This window comes from Tupaia chinensis, unplaced genomic scaffold (genome assembly GCF_000334495.1).
Source record: "Tupaia chinensis unplaced genomic scaffold, TupChi_1.0 Scaffold000569_1, whole genome shotgun sequence".
Taxonomy (NCBI): Eukaryota; Metazoa; Chordata; class Mammalia; order Scandentia; family Tupaiidae; genus Tupaia; species Tupaia belangeri.
In genome coordinates this window covers 3,229,987-3,256,129 of record NW_006160083.1, presented here as the reverse complement: position 1 = coordinate 3,256,129, position 26,143 = coordinate 3,229,987, and the positions used below count along the sequence as shown (strand labels likewise).

Here is a 26,143-nt window from a genome sequence, read left to right as displayed (position 1 = left end):
TTTGCGGCAGAATCTTGATTCCAGTAGAAATCACCAATGAAATAAATGCACAGTCAGCTTTGTGTCATGCCTCTTATTAACCAACATTGCTAGCTCAGATTGTAGAGTAGCAGGTATGACTTTGTTATTTCCTTGATTGTTCAACAAAGAGAGGACCACAAAGAGAGAAAGTTGGAATTTCCCCCAGGCATACCTGCTATTAAGTATGCATGCCATTTTCAGTTCAGCTTGACTGTCCAACCTAGAGTGATTTCACTAGAAAAATTCTTTTCCTGATTCTTTTTTTTTTAGATGGTTATTTTTTTTTAACTTGCTAGAGGACATATACACTTGCTAGAGAGAAACAAAGACAAAAAAGAGAGGGAGAAAGCACTTGCCATGGGGACATGATCATGCTGTGATCCCTTCATTTCTCCTTTCTGTTGGGATAGAACGTTTTTCATGCCGCTAGTCCTAGGACTCAAACCACATGGTCAGCCATGTACAGTCCAGCTCTCTTAACCACTAGTCCTCAGGACCAGCCCTTTCACCTTGACAAGCTAAGATTTTTAAGGGGAGTGCAAAACAAAAGAGCTGGTCATTTTGACTTCTTGACACTATAGGCTTTTTCTGAAACAAAGCAAAGGAAGGAAGAGCCTGCTTAAATTCTGTCTAGAATGAGCTATTTCATTTGGTGTTCCCTGTTCCTGTGTCTCTCTGTGTGTCTCTGTCTCTCTCATTATGCAGTCATCCCTTGTAATCTGCTGAGAATTGGTTCCAGGGTCTCCAAAAATACCCAAATCCTCAGATGCTCAAGTACCTCATATAAAATGGCATATTATTTCTATATCACCTACGCACACCCTCCCGTATACTTTAAATCATCTCTAGATTACTTATAATACCTTGTACAATATAAATGCTATGTAAATAGTTGTTATACTGTATTGTTTAGGGAATAATGACAAGAAAATAAGCCTGTACGTGTTTTGATTTTTTTTTTTCAAATATTTCGATCTGTGGTTGGTTGAATCCATAGATGGGTAACCACAAATACAGAGAGCTGACTATATATAAAAGCATGAGCCTATCCACCTGCTTGCCTGTCTATCTATCTATAACTTAAGCTACTTAAAGTCTCTTGAATATCACCAAGAATGCATTCTTAGATTCTCAAATTATAGTAAAGCTGTTCCCCTTTAGCTTGGTAAACCAATTCATCGTACCTGCTATGCTTTGATTCTCTCGGCAGAGAGAAAGCCTTGCCTGCTTGATTACTAAGCTGGACAGCTTGTCTTTCTCAAGTTGTTATTTGCATACTGTCCTCTACTTTAGGGCATGTACACTACGTGTCAAAGCATACGCTTTCTGCCACGTGGGAGGGAATCTTATGAGCTTTGCTTATTGCCAAAATACAAAATGCACTTTATGGCAACTCTGGTTTTTGGAGGCTTTTGAAGACTTTTTTTTTTAAGTTGCAAATGGCAGAAGAACATTGTTCTGGTACTGTTTTATACAACTCAGGGACTCAGGTTGTGTCATGCTAAAATAATAGTTGATAGCCTTGTTTTCCTTCCATCCTCTGCTGCTTCCATGATTCATGGTTATTTTCTTCTTTGGCTTTGTTTTGTTGGCCAAATATGGGATGTGGGCATGAAATCCTACATTTTTAGAGATTCCAGAATAATTCCTTAATAGTCAACATTAAATTGTAACTCTACCTTATAACTAAGAAGTCCAGCCTAAAGGATTGCCAGTCCTTACCCTTCTTAATCTGAAATTTCTCTTTCTCTTTATAGTTATCTCGGCTTTACACATTTGTTCATTCGGTCATTCACTGAGTAAATTATGAAGAAGTATATAGTATGCACCAGGCATTGTTAAGCTCTTTCATAGTAATTTCAGTGTCCATTGGAGAAATGCAGGTGAATGTTTGTGCTTGCAGCATCGAGGACCATTAAAAATAGTGGACTAAGGACCAGCAGATGGTATAGTGGTTACATCTCTGGACTCTCATATGGCCAACTACAGTTCGAGTCCCGGACCCAGTAGCTTAAAACTCACATCAGGCACATGTGCATGTGTGCCCAGGATCTCTGGAAGAGAAGAGATGGTAGTGTGGTCATTCACACTGGGGTGTGATTTCTCACTTTCCCTCTCACTGTCTCTGTCTCTCTCTGGCGAGTTCATACACCCTAAGGCAAAAACCTCTGCAATAACAACAACAGCAACAACAACAAAACAAAAATAGTGGACTAGATGGGGCCAACAGGTGGTGTGGTGGATAAGGTGTTGTACTCCTACATGGCTGACCACAGTTTGACTCCTTGACCCAGTAGCTTGGAAATCATGCCAGACACATGTGCATGTGTGCGCAAAATCCTGAGAGAAGGGATTGTGGTGTGGCTGTCCCTTCAAGGGAGAGGGTGTGTCTCACTTTCCCCCGCTCTGTCTTAGCCTCTCTGTAGTGAGCACACATGCCCTATGAAAAATCTAAAACAAAACAAAACATCAGAGCTGTGCAGATTAGTATCGCATTAGCCTGGGATCTTCTGTTGGTCCTAGAATTATTGTATTGGAAAAAAAGACTAGAAAGCACATGCCATGGGGACATGGTCATGCTGTGATCCCTTCATTTCTGTTCATAGAAATCTATTAACAGAACAACAGTATTGTTTAAATCTATGTGATTGATTGATTTGATTTTTGCCTATAGTCTTCATTGTATAACAGAGAAATAGTTATTTCAACAAAATAGTTCAGGAGAGAAACACCTCAGTTGGAAAATGTGGTCGTTTTGGAATTGTGAGTAGCTATAATTTTTATTGATGGGTCTGGAACTTTATTGCTATGTCATGATGTTGGAGGATGAAACAATTGTCCACACATATTGATGACTAGAATGACACTAAGACAAATAACATGTTTTAGTCATCATCCATGGAGAAATTCATTGTATTTCCAGGGCATTTATATTAGCAGCAGTGGCCAAATAGCTATATTAATGTCCTGGTGTGTGATTTGGATTAATTACTGTCACCATTTTATTAGGTCTTGATATAATTTTTTTTAATAGCAAATAGAACTCAAGGAAATTCAAGATTGCTATTAACTATGTTGCTGCAAATTTATTTCTAATATAGACAACTAAAACCAACAGCTATAAAACTACATTGTCAATAGGAGTGTAAAGATTTCCTCATGTAGACATAGCATAAAAAGCTTTATTTTGATTTTCATTTCCCTTTGGATATGCATTAGTTTATCTAGAGAGACATTTAAGAGTAGACATTTCCCTCAAAACTTTCTGGAACAGAGACTGGTGGAGTTGCGTCAAGGGCATTATGGGTAGAACTTCAGTGTGGGAGTTTAGCATTTTCAACGTTGGCAGTTGAGAGTGTACAAGTTATAGATTCTACAATTTGTAGAGATAACATGGAGCTCTTGATGGAGAATTTGGGAATCAGGAGCCAGTTAGTTATTCGGTAACATGTTGCTCAACATCAACTTGGATCTCTTGGTATCCTCTTTATTAATTAAATGCTTTATTAATTAAATTTATTAAGTTCATTAAATCACTCATTTATCAGTGTATGTTGCAGTATGTTTGTAGGATACAGCAATGAAAGTGAAAGATGTAATCTTTGCTTTAATATGAGGGCTTCTGGTGGAATTATTTTCTAGTAACATTCAAAAATCTAGTTATTATTGCACCTTTAAATCAAGTCTATATATCACAATTTCTTATCTTTATAAATATTATGTAAAATAAAATTCCCAAATTTTATTGACATGGTAACCCTACTGAATCAATCACTTTCTCTCTGTGTGTGTGTGTGTGTGTATGTATGTGTATATATATATATATATATGTGTGTGTGTGTGTGTGTGTGTATGTGTGTGTGTATTTATATATATTTTATATATATATATAAAATATGTAAATCATATATAAGTATTTCATATGTATATAAATATGTATTCCAGGTAAAACTATATTGTCTATAGCAAAATTGACAAGGAAGTAATGTGGACTAATTTGTTTTTTTAAGGTTTTTGCCATAGGGTGCATGCACTCTCCAGAGAGTGAGTGAGTGAGAGAGACAGTGAGTGGGAAAGTCAGAAATCACCCCCCTCCCCTGGAGAATAGCCACAATTCAATCCCTTCTCCTCCATTCTTCTCCTGGGATTCTGGGCATGCATGTACATGTACCCAGTGTGATTTTCAAGCTGAGATTCAAAGTCTGGGATTCAAGTCTGGGATTCAAACCAGAGTCAGCCATGTTGGAGTCTAGTACCTTAACCAGTATGCCACTTGCTGGCTGCAGTGTGAGCTGATTTTATACTAATTCTATATTTTTGTCATTATGGAGTCAGAGATTTACTCTAGAGAAAGTCAAAGATGCTGCCACCAGTTCATGATGAGTGATTTTTCTTCATGTTTCTAGACTTTAGTGTCAGAGTTAGGTAGCATGTTTGTGGAACTCCTCAGTAGAAACTGTCCACTAACCAGAGCAGTCTGAAAGTGCTGCAAGTTTTAACTCAGTCAGGAAAATGAGATCAGAGAGGGGAGAACTCCTATTGGGTATCCAACAGCTAACTGTTGTCTCTCCTGGAACATTAATACATAATTTACCTCTTATCCTAGTTCTGATTTTTGTTTAGTCCTTACCACCTCTTAAAGGCCTCTTAATGTCTATAAAACTGTGCTTTTCGGGTGGTGTGGTGGTTAATGTGCTGACTGTACTTCAAGTCCCAGACCCAGCAGCTTAAAAATCATGGTGGGTGCATGTGCGTACATGCCCAAAATCCTGAGAGGAAAATGGAGGAGAAGGGATCACTGTGGCTGTCCCCACTGGAGAAAGATTTCTCACTTTCCTTCTCTGTGTCTCTGCCTCTCTCTGGCAAGAACACATGTGCTGTGATCAACAACAAAAAAAAACTTTGAAATAAAGCAAACAAGCTATGCTTTCCACAGACACAAGAGCAGATACTGGGTATTACATGTAACGTGGCTCCCTACAGTGTAGCCATTATGTAACTAAAATCATTTTAATCTTATGTGTTTCGGCAACGGTAAATACCTTTGGGTGTATAACTTTAGTCTATTTTCTAAACATCGATATGGTTTCTTTTGGAATATAATAATTTATATGAGGGGGGGGTCTTCAAAAACCTCATGGAAAATGCATATTCTGAAAAAGGATTCCAGAAAATTTCTGCCCCAAAATGACAAGTGCTAACTTGCTCTAGCATGTCTGAGCAGGGTCTAGATTGAGGCACCAAGAAGGGTAAGACATCAGTGAGATCCCCTGTCAGAGCAACGTGAATTCTGTGAAAGTTGAAGCAAGAATGAACAACACATTTATGATTAAGCTTAGGTGGAAGAATGATGAAATCATTAATTCTTTGGTGAAAAGTATACGAGGACAGCGCCCCAAAGAAATCAGCAGTTTGCAAATGGATAGTTCCTTTTAAGGAGAAAGGAGATGTTGTTGAACCTGATGCCCAACAGCAGGAAACCATCCACATCAATTTCCAGGAAGAAAATTAAGCTTGCTCAGGCCCTAATTGAAAAGGACCAAAGACTGACAGTGGAAACAATAGCCAGCATAGATATGTTGGTTCAGCTTACACAATTCTGAGTGAAAAATTAAAGTTGAGCCAACTTTCTGCTCCACAAATACCAAACTGTTCCCCTTATCAGCTACAGACAAGAGCAGAGCTTTCAGTGGAATGTTTTAAACCAGTGGGATCAAGATCCTTGAAGTGTTTTTTTCAAAGAATTCTAGCAAGAGATGGCACATGGCCTCACCAGTGTGGTCCAGGAGACACAGCACAGGGAAAACCATGGGTACCATGAAGTGGAAGTGGTCCAGTTAAAACGAAAGGGAACTGGTCAAGGGCAAGGGAATGGCGACACTTTTTTAGGATGCTCAAGGCACTTTGCCTATTGACTTTCTGGAGGGCCAAAGAACAATAACATCTACGTATTACGAGATTATTTAGAAAAAGACAAAGTTTTAGTGGGAAAAAATGCCTGGGAATGCTTCAGCATTGAGTCCTCCTCTAGCTCAGTAATACTCCTGCTTATCCCTCTCATCCAACAAGGGCAGTTTTGTAACAGTTTCAATGAGAAATCATTAGACATCCACTTAACAGTTCTGATTTGGCTTCTTCTGACTTCTTGTTCCTAATCTTAATCTTTTAAGGGCACCCATTTCTTCAGTTAATTCTGTAAAACCAAGCAAAACTGCATTGACATGGCTAAACTTCCAGGACCTCAGTTCTTTCAGGATGAACTAACTGGCTGGTATCATTACTTACAAAGGTGTCTTGAACTTCATGGAATTTACATTTAAAAAGAAAAAGATTATATTTTTATTTTTAAATTCTGTTTCTCCTTATACTTTTTGAATGTCCTTCTTTTTTTTATTTTGAGAGATTTTTTTCTATAGGGCATGTGCACTTGCTGGAGAGACAGAGACAGAGAGACAGAAAGCAATAAATTTCCCCCACACACACACACACACCTGAGGAAATAGCTACACTGCAATCCCTTCTCCTCCATTCTCCTCTTGGAAATTGGGCATGCACATACACCTGGTCTGAGTTTCAAGCTACCAGGTCCAGGACTCAAACCATGGTCAGACATGTGGGAGTCGAGCATCTTGATTACTGTACCACCTGCTGGCCCTGAAGTCCCTTCATATTAATACAAACCTATTAAAAAGAAGAGTGATCATTGTCTTGATTACTTTCACTGAAATATTAATGTTGGGCTTCTCTCAACATCAAGAACTTGATTTCCTGATGAACCAGATAGATTCTCTCTCACCTATAAGTTAGAGGTATTCAAGGTGTTCCAGTTAAGAGGGAAAACAAGAAAAATGTGAAACAGTTAGTTATGGAAATAGAAATTGGTTATGTCTCGCTTTTCACAGTTGACATGCCCATGATGAATTGTCTTAATCAAAATGTTGCAAATAACCAAAGAAGTTAAAAACCTCCACAAGGAAAACTATGAGAAGCTAAAAAACGAAATTGAAAATGACACAAAAAAAGTGGAAGGACATCCCATGTTCCTGGATTGGAAGAATTAATATAACCAAAATGGCAATTCTACCCAAATTAATCTACCTATTTAATGCAATGCCAATCAAAGTACCAGATACATTCTTCACAGATTTAGAAAAGACAATCATAAAATTCATCTGGAATAATAAAAGACCCCGCATTGCCAAAGCAATTCTACAAAAGAAGAGTGGAGTGGGCGACATCTCACTCCCTGACCCAAAAATATACTACAAAACTGTGGTAATTAAAACAGCATGGTACTAGCACAGGAACAATCGTGTGGACCAATGGAACAGAATTGAGTCCACAGGAATAAATTCCCAATCATTCAGTCAACTGATTTTTGACAAGGGGTACCAGTCAATCCAGTGGGAAAAGGAAAACCTCTTCAGCAAATGGTGCTGGAAAAACTGGATTACCACCTGTAGAAAGATGAATCTGAACCCATACCTCTCACGTTTGCATAAGTCATGTGTGTTCAGGAGAGAGACAGAGACAATAAAGAGAATAAGTGGGAAATTAATCCTCAGGGAGATAGCCATAACACAATACCTCCTCCTTCATTCTGGTCTGTGAATTTGGTCATTCACACACATATGCCAGGCATGATTCTCAAGCCACTGTATTCAAAACTAAAATGATAATCAGCCATGTCAAGAGTCGAGCACCTTCACATGATGACACGTGCTGGCCCCATAAAAAGCAAATTTATTACTGAGTTAAAGAAGTCACACAATTTTATTTTATTTTATTTTGAGGTGCTAAACATTTCTTTTTTATTATTTATTTTTATTTACATTTTTAATACATTCAATCACACCACATAACCCCAGTCAGAATGGCTAAGATTAAAAAAACAAAGAATGATAAGTATTGGTGGGGGTGTGGTGAAAGGGGAACTCTCTTACACTGCTGGTGGGAATGTAAATTAGTCCAACCACTGTGGAGAACAATTTGGAGATTCCTCAAAAATCTACAAATAGAATTGCCATATGATCCAGCGATCCCATTTCTTGGCATCTACCCAAAGGACAGAAGAATTACTCATTGGAACAGTACTTGCACATCAATATTTATTGTGACACTTTTCACGATTGCTAAGACATGGAACCAACCCAAATGCCCCCATACGGATGAATGGATTGAAAAACTGTGGCACATATACTCTATGGAATACTGTTCAGCCATTAAGCACAACAAAACCCTGACTTTTGACAGAAAGTGGAAGAATATGGAAGATTTACTGCTGAATGAAGCAAGCCAGGCTATGAAGGAGAGACACTGTATGTCCCCACTTAATATATACCGAATGTCCACACTCTATAACTGAAACTGACGGGCTAAAGGATGTACAAACACAAGAGGTGGATGTGAATGCCAGATGTGGGGTGTGTGGAGGAGTGGGGCCTGGGGAAGAATATTTGGAGGAGGGATACGGAGATAGCATTGTTGAGACAGAGAGGTAGTGTTGTTATGTTTTGATCAACTTGACCGGGGAGAAATGTTCATATATTGAAATGACCACCTTGTAAGCTAAATAATGTAATTGAATGTATTAAAAAAAGTAAATAAAAAAAAAAGAAAAAGAAAAAAAATGTTGCAAATAGATTCTGATTGTTAGGTGCATTATGGGAACTGACTATTCCAACTATCTGTATGGTAAATCACTCATATGATGAAGCATAATTCTGTAAAATGATTAATCAGTTGCTAATATAAGATCTTTGTATCCTCATGTGTCCATAAAAAGGAAGCTTCTGAACTATTAAAGGGGCACTGATACACCTTCAGCCTTAAAAAATATATGCATGAGGGATCAGCAGTTAGCGTAATGGCTGTGTCTCTGGATTCCCATGTAATCGACCGCGGTTCTTTTATGATAGCTGATTTCTGGGTTCTAAGTTTTTGTTTATCACAAATCTTAAGCTTATGTTTCTTCTGGAAGCTTTCTGGGTTTATCATTTGTGTTGATTTTTGCTTATGGAGTAAGGTAGTAGTTGAGTTTTTGTTTATGTATATGTATATACATATATATATATATGTGTGAGCAGGAAATATTATAATAACAGATGACATAATGAAGATGACCATTTATAACTCAAAAAAAATATTTCTAAGTCTCAGACAGTAACCTGCTAGCTTGAAGAAATATTTATTTGTGCTATAAATAACAGTATGTAAAATGCTGGAAAATGTTTCCATATCTATTAAATTTGAGTAATATATATTACATATTATAATTAAAGTTTTTTTAACTAATCTCATAACAAGGGAAATGTGGAAATTACATATATTGATGTTTAAATACTGATATAAGTATTCCTTTCAGAAACTACCAAACTAACCAGAGTCACAAAGGTAAAACAATAAAGACATTTATTTGATTACTAATTCATTTATCCATTACATGTTTATTGAACATCTGTTTATTATGGCCACTGTGCTAAGGACTTACTAGTTTCTCATTCTACTGTTTCAGAGAAAGAAGCTTTTAATCAATGTCTTGTATAATTTTTAGCTTCTGTTGAGGAACCAATGGGGATTCCATTCTTACTCAAAGTCACTAGTGGAAAGTATTCCAGTAACTATTTATTACCTGTCAATTATGCATTTGCTCCACTTTGCCTAACTTTGTGCTGCCAAACCCTGTGAACATTTCTGCTTTGGTAACTGGTACAATGCTAGACTTTGTCAATGGAGTGTTCTAGGGAGCACTACAAAGGGAAATAGTGGGGTGAGACTTCCCCTCCCACTTCTAAGTGCTGCTTTTGGGCATGGTAGGCAGCTGATCAGCATGAGGAAGGTCTGGCGGGGCTCATCTCAGCAGCTCTCACAACAGTTACAGCCCAGAGCCTTCAGCCGGGTTTTCCCCATTGGATGGGTTGCTCCATCTTTTCAACTCCAGCCTATGCATATTATTAGCAGTTCCTCAGACTCATTTGGGCCCATGCTTTCTGGTAAATTTCTCAATAGCCAAATGAGCCACTCTTCTGATGTGTTCGGCCAGATCTCACTTCAGCAAGTTTCTTCGCCACCTGATGGGCCATTCCTGTAAACCATCACCAACATGTCCCCTGGCAATTAGTAAGCCATGGCCTATGTGTTCCTGTGACATTCACACACTAACCAGAGGTCTGAATATCAATCTTGTGAGGAAGGCCCTCTTCTGAGTTCTTAGTTTCTTCCTTATTTACTCCCTCTCCATTCTAGAGTTAAGGATCTCTTCATGCATTAGCTTTCCCTGTATCCCGTAGAGCTCTCATTTTTCTCTCCTTGCTATTTATTGCCTTTTACTTGTTAACAATTCTTTATATTAAATTTTCTCAATTCAAATTACAGGTATGGTTTCTATCTCCTGATGAGCCCCTAACTGAAAGAGAAAGGATAAGAGAAAAGCCATGTTTGGAAATAATTAATCACCACTTAACTACCCACTGGTGACCAACACTCTCTTTTCTTCAGTATGCTCAAAAAGTGATTTTTATTTTAGTATGGATTACATCAGATGTTCCATAATAAGGTGCTGAATATTCTCACCAGCATGACTGCACTGAGTACAAAATAAGTAAATACCCTTTTATGCCTCCATAATATGAAGGCATTTATCCACTCAGCAGAGATTTATTCAGCAGTGTCTGCATGCTTAGCACTGGAGTAGGTGCTAAAAAAAGGAACCATACTCAGGCCCTGCCTTGCAAGTTTGTCAGCGAGACAGGACCTGTGTGTGTGAAAAGTTAACCAACAATGCAATAGAGTTTGCAAGGTAGCATACGGTCCCATTAGCATTTGTATTGCTTCATATTTCTAGACTAAGTAATGTTGCAGAACATCAGGATTCTGTTCCATACAATCCGTTCACATTTCTAAGAGCATGGGCGTTCATTTGTCTTTTCAATTGTTTCCCATTTTCTCGCCATGTACAGTACTGGCTGGTAGGAATTGCAAAGGCTGTAAATTGGTAGGTCCTCTGTAATCAATGAAAATAGTTTATAACACTAGATCTTTGAAATGGCATCTGAGTATGCACACTTTGGGGCGTTAAGAGGCATCTCTTTTACTGTATAAATTATTGGAAGCCAGCTGTGCGGGCTGAAGCATGAGTGCTTTGTGGAATGTTGTTGGTTTGGAGATAGCAGGGCTCTGTGAAGTGATTCTGGGTTTAGAAACTTTGTGGAGGAAAAATTCTAGGAGCCAGAGTGAGGGAGTCTGGTCTCTCCTTGTTCGTGTACACTATGCAGAATAATATTTAAGATTTCATCATCCTAGAATTGTTCATGTGAGTCCCATGAGTAGAACTGTGTTCTCTTCTCTGTGCAGCTGTAGAGAAGTTAAATCACATCGACAGGCTGTGCTTTTGTAACTCTGAACTGTTGCTGAAGGCAATGCTTCGGATTCACCAGACCAGCCTTTCCCACACTTTGAAGAGCACCACCCCCTGGCAGCTGCTCAACCTTGACTGAGTCCTGGGAAATGCTGTCTAGTCTAGTCTATCTTCCACTTACAGACTGACAGTGTAGTTTAACATAATAAAGGCTCTCCGATGAGTCCTGATGTAGAAGGAACCTGTCATTTAACATAGATTTTTTGAGATATTATTCACCCTGAATCTTTGTTTCACATTACATATTGGTTATCCTACAGAAATATTGTTTTCCCTATACTAGTTAGGGAATTTGATTGTTGTTTTGCATGTCTGTCCCCAAAGCCCTCAGTTGTGTGTAAATCTGTATGACTTGGGACCAGCAGATGGTGTAATGGTTATGTTGCTGAATTCCCATGTAGTCAAGCATGGTTGGAGTCCTCGACCCAGCAGCTTGAAACTCATGCCAGGTACATGTGTGTGCATGCCCTAGATCTCAAAAGGAGCAGGAATCGTGGCATGGCCATCCTCCCTGGGAGGTGATTTCTCATTTTCTGTCTGTCTTTCTCTTTCTGTCTCTCTGGCAAACACACATGCTTTGTAAGCAAAAATCTCTTTCAAAAAAAAAATTGTATGACTTTAAAAATTTGGGAGAGGTGGTCCCTGTGATTTGAAGTATGAGCTAAATGATCACAGGGCCTGGAAGGAAAACTATGTGTATGAGTCAATGAGATAGATAATGTCCTAGTTTGTATCAGAAAGACCATGGCCCTGGGTTTGAGTCCCATTACTACCACATTGTAGCTGCTGTCTGTCTTTAACCTTTTGTTTTGTTTTGGTTTTTTTTGTTTTTTGTTTTTTGTTTTTCAAAATCTTACTTGCTAGAGCCTGCTGTATAACAATGAAGACTCGTTCTTAGACAGTTTGTCTTAGTCCATTTCTGAGTTGTGAATAGAAATATCCGAGACTGGGTGAACTTATAAAGAAACCAGTTTATTATTCAGCTGATGGTTTGGTGGTCCAGATTTAGGGGCCAGCTTCTGATGAAACTCCAATATGGCAGAGGGCAGGATTTTGAGCAGAACAGCTGTTTCTAAGTTTCTCCTAGTTCTGGTCTGAATCCAGGCAGCTCTGACTGCCTCATTTCCTCTCTCCCTACACACCAGAGCTCAGTCATGGGGACTCTGCTCCAATAATTCCATCCTACCCAAAGGTTCTGGGATACCAAGAAGGGATTCCATTTTCACTTAACACCTTTACGATACCACCAAGTTCCAACACACGAACTTTTGGAGAATATCCATCCAATCACTTCCCACTAAGACCAAATTCAAAAACATGAATCTTTGGGGAGGCAGGGTGGCAAACTGTTATCCACACCATAGCAGTGCTGTTGTAGGTGAAGTGGAGCAGTGACCATGAAGCACTAGGTGCCACGTAGTGCAGGAGAGTGAGGTGCAGTGCAGGGCATTCTTATTTTGGACAAGTAGATCGCCACCTGCATTGGGAGGTTCTTTGTAAGTTCTATCTGGGCATTACAGGGGCAGAGACTGACATCTGAACTAGATTTGCAGATGAAAGAGAATGTAACTGATATCTGGTTTAACTGGAAACATTACCACGTCCCAGAGAGAGAGAGAGAGAGGGAGAGGTCTGTAAGAAACCTTGAGTGGGAAAGTAAAACAGCAACTCATGTCAAAGGTTACTGTATTCGTTGGACATCAGATGTCCACACTTGATGCTTCTGCTGTGACTCTTCTTCCAGTGATCACTGTGGAGTTTATTTATTTAGTCTTATTCATTTTTCCAAATAGACCATATCACCTGAAATCCCACTGAGCATAAAGAATCACATACATCACAACTCATGGGAAGAAAGCAATAATTCCTATCTAAGAACTGATTATACCCTGGGCCTATTTGGGAAAACAGCTCCTCTTATTTAGTAAAGCATTTCCGATGTTCCTTGCAGTCAGGCGAGGCCAGCCTCTTTGAAGTCCACTGAGATATCCAGTATTGGCATCTTCCCATCCAGCTCCATGTGGGAGAAGTGGATTGAAAAATTAGTTGTGTGGGAATGTGGACCATTACCAGCCACTAAGAAGCCAGGCTCTGGTTTTGTTTGTTTGTTTTCACTTTATTTACTTATTTATTTTTAATTTAATCAGAGAGAGAGACAGAGAGAGAGAGAAAGGAAGGAAAGTGAGAAAGCAAGCCACTTACTGTATTCGTTGGACATCAGATGTCCACACTTGATGCTTCTGCTGTGACTCTTCTTCCAGTGATCACTGTGGAGTTTATTTATTTAGTCTTATTCATTTTTCCAAATAGACCATATCACCTGAAATCCCACTGAGCATAAAGAATCACATACATCACAACTCATGGGAAGAAAGCAATAATTCCTATCTAAGAACTGATTATACCCTGGGCCTATTTGGGAAAACAGCTCCTCTTATTTAGTAAAGCATTTCCGATGTTCCTTGCAGTCAGGCGAGGCCAGCCTCTTTGAAGTCCACTGAGATATCCAGTATTGGCATCTTCCCATCCAGCTCCATGTGGGAGAAGTGGATTGAAAAATTAGTTGTGTGGGAATGTGGACCATTACCAGCCACTAAGAAGCCAGGCTCTGGTTTTGTTTGTTTGTTTTCACTTTATTTACTTATTTATTTTTAATTTAATCAGAGAGAGAGACAGAGAGAGAGAGAAAGGAAGGAAAGTGAGAAAGCAAGCCACCAGGTCCGGGACTTGAACCTTGGTCAGCCACGTGTGAATCCAGTGCCCTTAATCGCCATGCCTCCTACTAGCCCCCAGGCTCTGGTTTCACATCTAACACTGTCAGGCATACAGTGACTAGCTGGAAACCAAGATGGCCCAGGTTCTGCCACTCATCCAAGGTTAGTCTTCACTAAAACACTTTCCAAAACGCCTATAATTAATTTATTTACCATTCATATATTTGATACAATGCCAAATTTGATATATACGCAGATTGAAGTCACAAATTATATATACCAAATTTGGTACTTATGCAAATGTCAAAATTTATATATAACATATATTGACATGTGAATAAAATTTTTTTTTCAAAATGCAAATAAGGTTTTTTCTGGTCCTAAAAACGATCCTGCTCATTCAGATTTTCAGCAGCATGCGGTTCATTAAGGAGAAGGGAAGACGTCCATGCCCTTGATCACATCTTCTGGAGGGAACTACCAATAATTGCTTTTACTTCTGTCAGAGGTTGCAAAAGCTTTTGCTAGTACAGGTCACCCGAATGGGGCAAACTCTACTCCACAGTAGTTTTGGCTTGGTAATATGTCATAGTCACCTATTGATGCTGGTAGATACTTTCTTTATCCTTTTTGAACCACTTTGCACTGTTACACCAAATGCTGATACCATAATATCTTTAACTAGTTAGCTGGTAATGGATTTTGTTTTGTAGTTTCAGGTTTTTCCCTTTATGTTGAACAATACCAAAGTATTGTATTTATGTTTGTTCCCTACTCCTCTTGTCCATGGTTTCACCTTGATGTAAATTCTTAGAAGCAATCAACTAATATGCCCAGTGTTAATTTTGAAAGGCTGTTGCACATAACAATACTTTAACCAGGTATTCTAATATCCAGTTGACTAGTTCCTCATTCATATGAGGAATTTTTGACTGGGACGGGGAGTCATTATTTTAATACTCTAGTTTCTTGTGTTGTTATTACATCTCATTGTCACTCAACAGTTTAAGTTCTGTGCAAAAGTCAGTATAAAAAAAAGAAGAGGGACAGGCCTTCAGCAGACTGTCGCCGAACTGCGGCGAGTGGAAGGGGACGATTTGAGTGTTCGTTGTCTTCGCAGCCTGCAAGAAGCAAATGCATTCTCAAAAGCTTCCAGCGACCCCTTTCATCGGTGTCATGGCAGTGCCAGGTTGCAACAAGGACAGTGTCAGAGCAGGCTGTAAAAAATGTGGCTACCCTGGTTACCTGACTTTTGAATGTCGCAATTTTCTTCGTGTAGACCCCAAAAGGGACATAGTTTTGGATGTCAGTAGTACAAGCAGTGAAGACAGTGATGAGGAAAATGAAGAACTGAGTAAATTGCAGGCATTACAGGAAAAAAGAATAAATGAAGAAAAGGAGAAGAAAAGAGAAAAAAGCAAAGAGAGAATCAAATTGAAGAAAAGAAGAAAAAAGGTCCTATTCATCCAGTTCCACTGAAGAGGACACTTCAAAACAAAAGAAACAAAAATAACAGAAGAAAGAAAAGAAAAGGGAAAAAAAGAATAAATCAAAAAAAGGGAAACATCACAAAAAGGAAAAAAAGAAGAGGAAAAAGGAAAAGCATTCTTCTACCCCTAACAACTCTGAATTCTCCAGAAAGTAACTGAGACTTTGACCTGAGCCACTGCTTTTAAAATTTTGTTTTGCAAAATTATTGCCCTTCCTTGGAATTTGCTATGTAATTATGCTTTGCAATATATATATATATATATATATATATAAATGCAAGGATAGGGAATGTTGACCTCTCAACATGCTAAATTAATTTTAAAAGTAACTATTTAAAAATAATAATAAGTAAATACAGTAATTTCTATTCTTGGGCAAGTATGAGTGGACAAAGCTTTGTTAAAATGGAATTCCAGGACCAGCAGGTGGAGTGGTCATGAAGACAGTTGGGTCCTACATAGCCAGCTGTGCAGTCTGAGTCACAGAAAACATACCATGTGTGTCTGCCTCTGTGCCCAAAACCCTGAGAGGAGAATGGAAGAGAAAGGATTGTGGCGTGACCATCCTTGTGAGGATGCTATCTCACTTTGTGTGTGTGTGTGTGTGTGTGTGTGTGTGTGTGTATATGTGTGTGTGTGTGTGTCTCTCTCTCTCTTTCTCTCTCGCCATGCCACAATCCCTTCTCTTCCATTCTCTCCTCTCCCTCTCTGTCAAGCACACACACACACACACACACACACACACACACACTGTGTAGCAGGAAATAAGGGGGAGAGGTTAAGTATTCCACCAAATGCCTCAAATGCACAGAAGCACAAAGCTTACAGATTTTTAGGGAATCAGGAAACTATAGACTTTTCAAGCTATCATCACATTTATCTCTTCTCTTATCATCCAAAGCCTTGACTATTCTGTTCCTTAGTGACCTGACTACCAACCAGAAGAATTTTAATCTCTCTCGTGTTTCGTGGGAGGTGGTATACATAGTATCTAAAATTCACAGATAACCTCCCTATTGGTTTATCTCCTCAACATTAATGCAGATGACTGGAAACCACACACACAAAATTCCCCTTCCCTCAAGAGATTAAGAGTGTTTATCTTTTACACAGACTCGCAGTGAAAATTTTGTTCTGTAGTATATACCAACAGATTTCCATGAGGATGAGTATTTAAGCATGGGGGTTACTGCTCTGGGAACAATGATTGATAATGGGGGAAAGACTGTGAAACTCATGTTTGCTTTCTACTGACAGCTAAATCCAAAGAAGAGAATTAATATGTCACTTATATATCTGCTCAGAGTCAGTATTATTAATTTCTCTTTATTATCTAATTCCAACTTAGATTATAGAGTTTAACTGTGCCAGGCATGGTATTGATTGATCTAAGCACATTCTAATAGTGGGAGAGAACATAAGGAGGAGGATTGTTCAAAAAATAAGCCAGTGTGATTTATTTTTCTTTTGTCATAGGGCACATATGCTCACCAAAGATAGAGAAAAAGTGAAAAATCACCCCCAATGGGGGCATGTCATGCCACAGTCCCTTCTCCTCCTGCTGGACTCCCACATAGTTGACCACAGTCCTGGAACTGGCAGCTTAAAAACTCATGCCAGCGCAGTGTGCATGTGTGCCCAAAATCCAGAGGGGAGAATGGAGGAGAAGGGATTGTAGGATGGCTATCCCCCCAGGTGTTGATTTCCCCTCCATTCTTTCCTTGGGATTTTGATCATGCATGCACACACGTGCCTAGTATGTTTTTTAAGGTGCCAGGTCTGTGACTAGAACCATTGTCAGTCATGTGGAAGTCCAGCACCCTAACCATCATACCACCTGCTGGCCCCAGAACTAAGTATGATGTTTTTAATTAGCCAAAGTTTCCAATATCAAAAACTTTTCCAGTCATAGGTAACAGCCAGTATTGGGAGATGCTTATTCTATAAATGGATTGTTGCATCGGTTCTAGTAACAGCTATAAGCAGTAGGGTTGGTGCTGTCTGTATTTCAGAGTTGAAGGAATTGAGTCTCAGGGAGCTTAAGTGACTTACCCAAAGTCTGTCAACTAGTAAGAGCCCAGAAGTCAAACCTGAAGTTCTCCCCAGTTCTAAAGCCCTTGCACTTGACCATGATATCGTGCTGACTCCATACTCATAAGACAGATTGAGAAGCTACCCTAGTACTGAGAGTGCCAATTGGTACCATTTGCATAAAGTTTAAATTCAGAATCCTTGCTGTGCTGCCTCTTTACTGAAGTGTTGCACTCTACTCTGATGTGTTTTATTGGCTGAAAACCTTTCCATAAACTGCATCAAGTTAGTGATGGTTTATAATAATAATTTTCCACTAACATAGCAAATCATTGGATAAATAAATCATGGTATTTTCATATGATGGGATTCTCTACAGCAATAAAAATGAACTGCTGTATGGAAAACATGCATGAATCTCTCAGCTACAGTGTTGAGTGAAATGAGACTGGTGTATGATCCCATTAATGTGTGTGGATTGGTGGGGGGGAGTGTCTACTGGAGGATCTTAAAGGAACCTTCTGGGGTACTGGAACTGTTTGTCTTCATTAGGCTAAGGGTGCATATGTGAAAATCCATGCAACTGTACACTCACAATATGTGTACTTCACTGATGTTGTATATCAATTAAAAATTAAGTTAAAAAGCAGATCACAGCACAAAGTTCATCTGGGGCCTCAGCACCTAATGGGAGGGCCATTGTCTTACAGTTGAGCTTAGTGTAAGACACCCAACTTATAGGTGGGTCAGTTACCTCACAACCTCAAGAAGCTAGGAGACAGGCAATAATTTAAAAATATTTTTGAAGGTTCAGAGAAACCAATTTACATGACATTGTGTCCATACAGTAAAGTACATTCACTGCATTCACCAGAAATCTCTTCAGGGTTCTGTCATCACCTTCCATGATACTTAGCCTAGACATATATGCCAAGTCTTCAGAAAGCTCATGGGACGTGCGTATTATGAAAAAACTATGCCTGGATTTCACTCTTTTCTTTTTTTTTGCACTAAAATAAACTCGTACTTTAACTCTATTTTTCCATTAACTTTTCAAAGTCCCTTTCTTATACCCTGAAACTTTGTCTTTATTAGAAGTTGGTCACTCAATTATTATTCAGAGGACCATCTTTATTCATTTATAGAGGCTTAAATTATGTTTAAGAAGACCATGAAACATGCAACACCTTTTACAAATGTTTCATCTGAAATTTTCAAAATAAAGTTGGAGAAGTTAAAGGAGACCTCTTCCAGTTAGCTGACAGACTGCTTTAATGTGACTCATTCTCTATACCGTTCTACCAGCAGAATGGTTGCACTATGCCTCGTAGAGCAGTCTAGAACTTTGCAAACTTATTGTAGTACTCACACATTTCCAAGTGCACTCAGTCCTTTTGAATTGATACCAAGATCTGAATAGCACCCCTGTGAAATCCTGCTTCTAGATTTTTGGAGGTTTTCATGTACCATTTACAGACACAGTTTATATACCACACCATAAAACGTAGGCAGTTTCTGTGCAGTTACTGGAAGCCTCCCTGCTTGGCAAGTGAACCCTTTGTAACAATCACCAGTCAGTCAGTCAGAGGATTTTTAGAAAGTTTATTGTGGGAGAGGCACTGAGCATCCTGTTACAATACATCTTCAAGTAAAATAAAACTAATAATAATATCAATCTATATCTACTAATGCTTATATCACTATTCCATAACTCACTTTATGGGCAGAGAAAAATTTATTTTCTATGTTTCTTTTTTGCTTTTGTTCATCTAATAGATGTATTTGGAGTACAAAAAAATCCAAGTACCATTGTTGGCACTCATTAGGTGCTGAAAAATACTTGTGGAATATATGAGTTAGTGAATTAATGAATAGGTAGACGGATGGTTGAATGGATCGAGTCTAGCATGGGTGATTTTAACAGTATTTAATATTCACTATTTATTGAATTCTTAGTATATGGCTAACACTGCTGTTTTTTGTGAGTTGTCTTATTTGACTCTCAACAGCCCTATGAGGGAAGTATTATTAGTATCTTATTTTACACATTGAGGAAACAGAGGCTCAGGGGAGTTAAGAAACTTATGTGGGGATTGATTAAAGTGGGGATTAGTATAAAGGACTAGCTCTGTAGACCAGTGAAATTTCTGCCCCAACTGCTCAACTCTATTGTAGCACAAAACCAGTCATAGAGAATTTTTGAATGAATGAGTGTGGCAGGGTTCTAAGAAAACTATGTACAGAAACAGGGAGTGGGTGCAGTTTGCCCCAGTGGCCATAGTTGGCTGACCTATCACAACTGGTCAGTGATGGAGCTCTGATTTAAACTAAGGCAACCTGATTTTGAAGACTATTTAAGTAAGAATTCTGATCCAGAAAAGTAAAAGGTTGAGGGGGAGAGATGCATAGGCAGGAAGGAGGCCGGAATCTCGCTTTAGCAGTCTTTATTAACAATAATATGTAATTATTAATTTTTTAAAAGTTTTTTTTCCATAGGGCACGTATGCTTGCTAGAGAGCAAGACAGACACACAAAGGGAAAGTGAGAAATCACTCCCCAAGGAGGATGGCCACACCACCCTCTCTTCTCCTCCGTTTTCTCTTGGGATTATGGGCACATACACATGCACACACTCCTGGTGTGATTTTCAAGTGCATACCATTCAGGGGAAATATACTTACACAGGTGATTACAACAAAGTGCAGTAAGCACAGTGACAGACGGGGTGTTACAGGTGGTTCCCTTATAATACATGGAGGGTGTAAAGTGGCGTTGGCCTACTTCAACTTCTAGGTCTGTCCTGCTCTGATTTCCTCAGCCGTATGGCCTGAGCTTCAGACATTGACAAGCTGAGGGTGATGCTGGGAGGACACTAACAGGCCCAAGTTAGCAAAATACATAGAACAGGGCAGGGAAAGCCTGTCATAGGAGTCACATTGAGCAGAGATCTGCGGAGTGGGCACCAGCCTGGCAATGTGCTGAGGGAGATGAAACAGCAATGCAAACACCTGGAGGCGCCGACATGCTCAGAGTATTGGCAGAAGAGGAAGGAAGGAGGCTAGTGGATTCAGTAGTAAATTATGGGAATCATGGCCATAAGAGTCTGGAGATAGGCTGGGCCGATTTGGGGGCACTTTTAAGTAGGCCTGTATTGTGATTAGATATACTTTTAAAAAAAAAATTATTTAATTTTTGATTATCATTTTTATTGTTGTTTTTAAATTTGCTACAGAGCACATGCACTCACCAGAGAGAGTGAGGGAGAAAAAGTGAGAAAACAAGCCACCAAGTCTGGGACCTGACCTGTAGTTGGCCATGTGGGAGTCCAGCACCTTAACCACCACACCACCAGTTGACCCCCTAGATTTACTTTTAAAAGAGATTCTTACTCAGTGTTTTGCCTCCCTACCTGCTCACTGATATCATCTGGGAAGCTTTTAAATACGCAAATGCTGACTTTATCCCGGGGTCATTCAGACCAGCGTTTTGTTATTCTCTCTCCTCTCCCTCTCTCTCTCATTTTATAAGTTAAGGAAAGGTGATTCCAAGAGTCAGCCAGGATGAGAACAACTGGTCAAACTATCTGCACTGCAAAGAATGAATTTGAGGTACATTAGAGAAAGCTCAGAAACCAGTTGTTTAGCTCCAAGATGGTGGTGGCCCAGGCCAATGTTTGAAAGGAAGAGCTGAAGGGAAGTGAGAACAGATTAAAGAACCTTCCAGACTTTCTGATGTGCCATATAAGGGTATGGCAAGAAAGGGAAGAGTCAAATTAATTCCTACGTTTGATTATTTGATATACTGGGTAAAAAAATAATGTTATCCTTTTATTAAAATAAAAGAGCAAAAGGTAAAGACTGTGGTACAAGTGAGGGGATTCATCTGTCCGTAGCCAGAAGTAGGGGTATATCTGGATCTGGGTGCATATGTGCCTGGTCAGGAGGTAGCGGCAGGGTATTCCAGTCTCCTTACAGGAAGAAGGGCTGTAGCTACAGTTTTGTGGGTTTTTTTGTTTGTTTGTTTTGTTTGTTTTAAGAATTGTGTATGTATGCTCAACACTCATTTAATCCTCTTAACACCTTTATGAAGTTAACCAGGGAGTAACGCCACTTTACAGATGAGGAAACTGATACATGACTAGTTTGCGATTAACTCTCCCATGATCATCCTAGCTAAGTAGAAGCTGGTTTCAAAAACCCCTCTCCTCAACCGCTATACTAGTCTTACAGGTACTTTCAAGTTGCTGTTTAAGATGAACTCAACTCATTCACCTACAGGAGATACATCTGTTACTTTCTATGGAATTCTGTTCCCAAATTCTTTTCACTGGCAATTTTTATAAGATAAGCCTCTTTGTGGTTAAGTGTTACCCACACTCTTCACACACGGGAGCCATTTTTTCCAACTAACCAGCTGGAGGAATTGCAAGATGCTGAGCATTGTTACTTAAATAAGTAGGTGGCATGCTCTGTGAAGAATTCATATTATTTTCTCAGAGGAGAAAAAGTTGATTCAGTGAGGCAGTGATTGCTAGGAACAAACTTTCTGGTTTTCCATTCTGTTCTGCTACAAATGGTACTTTTTATCAATCAAGGCCTGCTGGGAAAGATTTTGTCATTCCTCATTGCAATTTAATTTTATCCTCTGTTGAACTCAGGTGCATTTTAAATACAAAGCCAAACTGTTCAGTTAGCATTAATCTATGTCTTTCTTGAAATGAGGCCAAACTTTGTTTAAACTACTACTTCCTGGAAAGGAATTTCCCTAATTTGTGAATATAGGGATGTTTGTCCATGTAAAAGATCTCTTTGTACTTCACCCAAAAACCATTGCTTAAGTAAGGCTCTTAAATCAGATGATCTGGCAACTGTAACAGTAGCCCCTAAAAGCAATTTTCACTGGTTTGTCTGTGGATGAAGTGCAACGTTTAGATAAGTGAACAGCTTTATTTCTGGGGACAATGGCAGGGAGTTAAGTCTCTCTCATAGTATCCTGCACCACACCCCTTACTTGAGTGCACAGATTGGAATAGGCAAAGGTCTATGAGGTCTTGCTTAGAAGACTGAACTGATGCTCAATCAATCTTCAGAGACTACATTATGGGAACAATCACTGAGTGCTCCAAAGGATGCACAGAGTAGATATATGCCCCCCCTTCCCGAAAAAAAAAGTGTTGCATGTATATTCATTTCGTACTTGGTTACTGTGAATCTGAAATAACTGCAACTCAGGCTAACTCATTATGCCCTGCTCCTGCCGAGGGATAGCTTTCATTATGAAGTTCTTAGGTTCAGAGCTGTAATTTATTGGGTTTTCATTTTGTTTCAACATAAACAAACAAACAAAAATCTGAAAACTATTTGTCCCAAAATTAATTATTGATGTTTAGTTGCTCTGTGGAGAAAAGAAACGTTCAGACTCAGTTTCCCCTACTCTACACTCAGAACACAGATCACTTCAGTGATCCCAAAATGTGTGGGGATTTCTCCCCATCCGTATGCAAGTCATCCGCTCTATAGTGAACACCCTGATGCTGTCCACCTGGAAACTGCATCAGAGCCCATAGGTCAAGGGCTTAGTTCCACAAGATGCATCCCCACCCCCTGCAGATAAGTCTAAACTCACAGAACTGCCGACCAGCTACAGGTTGGAGTTCCCATTGATATGGATCCTGCTTGCAAACAGGAAGTATTTCTGTTCTACTTTAGTCAATTGCCTGCTTTCTGGTCTCTATAGGAACTAAGGAATGTTACAAGCTGTTTTGCAACTGTTTTGTGACTTTTCTGGGTTTCCTTCCTCTGCAACATCCCTGAACTCTGACTATAGAACCCCTTTAACTTCCTCGAGTTGGGGCCCAGGTTTTGGAATACGAACTCCCTGGGTCGGCCGGCGTAATAAACTTGAGTTCCCCCTCTCTGAGTGGCACTTGGTTTCTTGCTTTCTGTTTTCTGTAACACCATGACCCGCCACCCCTGGCTTGATAAATTTGCTACAATGGCTCACAGATCTCAGGGACACACACTCACCAGTTTATTATAAAGGATAATATTAAAGGAGACAGAGGAAGAGATACCTAGAGCAAGATCTGGAAGGTTCCCTCAGGTGTAGAGTTGGGATGTGAATGAATTCTTGTTCACCTTCCTGCCAGGCACTTTGAGCCCAGTTGTAAGACGTTAATAGAACTTTGTCCTTTGGGTCATTTTAAAATGGAGACCTCATTGCCTAGGCATGATTGAAGCATGGACAGCCAGGTAGAAATGTGATTGAACAGAAAAGGCCTTCCTGTTCAGATTCTTTTTGCCCTCTTAAGCAGCAGCATCCCTTCCCATGTATGGGGCAGAATCCCTCTAGAATGAGGGTCTTAATTTTTTTTTTTTATGACCAATTCTATGACCTGCTTTAAGTAGCTTCATGAACCAGAAATGAAAAGTGAAATAGTTATAAGCTTAGAGCAGTGGATAAAAAATTTTAAACATGAGAGCACTTCAAAAAACTTGTGGGAAAATAGGGTTAGAGTACACGTTTATTTGGGTGCGAAAACATTTTGAAATTCATGCATAGTTTTTTTTTTTCATAATATGTAGTTTCCATAAGTTTTAGAAGACCTCCTCTTTATTGTGTGTGTGTACTTGTGTATATTTTTTTTCTCATAATATCACATACTCCATTTGGGATTTACTTATGTTTGCCCAGTTTTCCTGGTTGGAATGTAGATTCAAAACATTGCTTCCCTTCAAAGTCTAGAATCTGTGACATGATAACATAGCAGTTGAGGTCTGTGAGAGGCAAAAATGTATTCAGGAGGGTGGGAACCACCTTTCTTAGCTGATGCAGCAGTGTAAGTAAATTCTTTATGGAAAGCAGGGCCCTCCTCTCTGTGGGAGCTGGACCTACACTCTGAGCTCTGAGAGGGAACACTATAATTTGTTCAGTGGTTTATCTTATTCCTCCCTCCATTTCTTGGCATGTGGTTATCTATTGCTGTGCAACAAACTACTACAAACTTAGCAGTTTAAAACAATGCACATTTGTCATCTCGCAGCTTCTGTGGGTCCGCTGATACTCACAGACTGCAGTCCAGGTCTCGGCTGGGACTGTGGGCTCATCTGGGAAGCCATCAGCTTCCAGGTTCAGTTCAGCCGTTAGCAGAACTCAGTTTCTCAAAGGCTGTTGGGCTGAGGAGCTCAGTTGTTCCATAGCTGCTGAGAGGCCACTTTCAGTCCAGGTCATGCAGTTTTCTCCAACATGACCAGTTACTGCACCAAAGCATGGAAATGACATGCTAGCTGCTTGTAAGATTGGAATCTCTCATGGCCTAATTGTAGAAGTAATGTCTTAATGCCTTTGCCTCACGCTGCTGTATAAAAATCAGCCATTAGATCCAACCTACCCTTAAGTGGAGGGGATTACACGAAGGCCTGAATATCTAGACCCAGAGATCCTTGGAAGCCAGCTTAGAGATAGCCAACCATGGCTTGAAGTATTCAGTTAGTACCTATTTGTTTGTTGAATAAATGAGCTTAAATAGATGGGTGTTGTAATTCGTTCAAGGGCACCATCCCATTTTTTTTCTCCTGTTGTTTCTGTATACAAATACAAAAAGACTTCAGAAAGTTTATGGACCAATGAAATTCACAAGCAGATTTATTTTGATACAAACACATTCTAAATCCATGCATAGTTTTTTTTTAACCATACACATTTTCTATGAGCTTTCTGTAGACCCTGTATATGAGTCAGATCGTTTTACTATTTTGTATATAATATTTACATGATAATCTTGCCTGTTCGTAATAATGCCAGGCAATGATCTCACCTGTTCCTAAGGAGGAATTTTTTTCAACAGAAGAATCAATCTGGCAACCCCTTTGTTCCAACATATCTTGTCTCTTATATTTTTCTTGCTGCATACATGGTCAGGATTTAAAGCAGTCCCCACACAGTGTTGTCTGGAATCTGAGTCTTTTGTAAATGGAGTGCCCTGAGCAGCTTTTTGCTTCGAGGGAATGAAAAAGCAAGGGTGAGAGTTCACATCTAATGTGTTTTGGTTGAAGTCGCTTGCTACGTGTGCAAACGGTCGGCTCTGCTTCCCCCCCTAAGCCTTTGATATTGTTGGGGCTTTTCAGTGCATGGCAGGATTATTAACAGGAGAAAGTCAAAGTTGTCCAGCACTGCCACACCACATCCAGACTTGCAGGCGAGTCACTGAACCTGAAATAAGCTGCTCTTGCCCCAGGCTTCCCCAGATCTCATACTTTTTTTAAATTCAAAGGTCATGACAATATCTGTGTGAAATGGTTTGCATTGTAGCTTAAGGACTCCAGCTCATGCTCTGCTAGAATGGAATTTCTCTTGCACTTCTCTCCAGTTCAGGAGCAGCCTTTACTTTGAGGTGACTGACAGGAGTGGATGGGGGATCTAGGGCCCCCATCATAAACTGCTAGAAAGGCTTCCCTGCTACTTCCTTGGCT

The 26,143-nt window shown here is 39.5% G+C and overlaps 1 protein-coding gene and 1 pseudogene across 1 annotated transcript in view; both read left to right on the top strand.

The window, feature by feature from the left end:
• The window catches only part of PTPRG (protein tyrosine phosphatase receptor type G), a gene marked incomplete in the record, with an annotated part of 820,292 nt that overhangs the window by 598,649 nt on the left and 195,500 nt on the right, over positions 1-26,143 (top strand).
• On the top strand, positions 15,154-15,887 carry LOC102499386 (protein SREK1IP1 pseudogene; annotated as a pseudogene).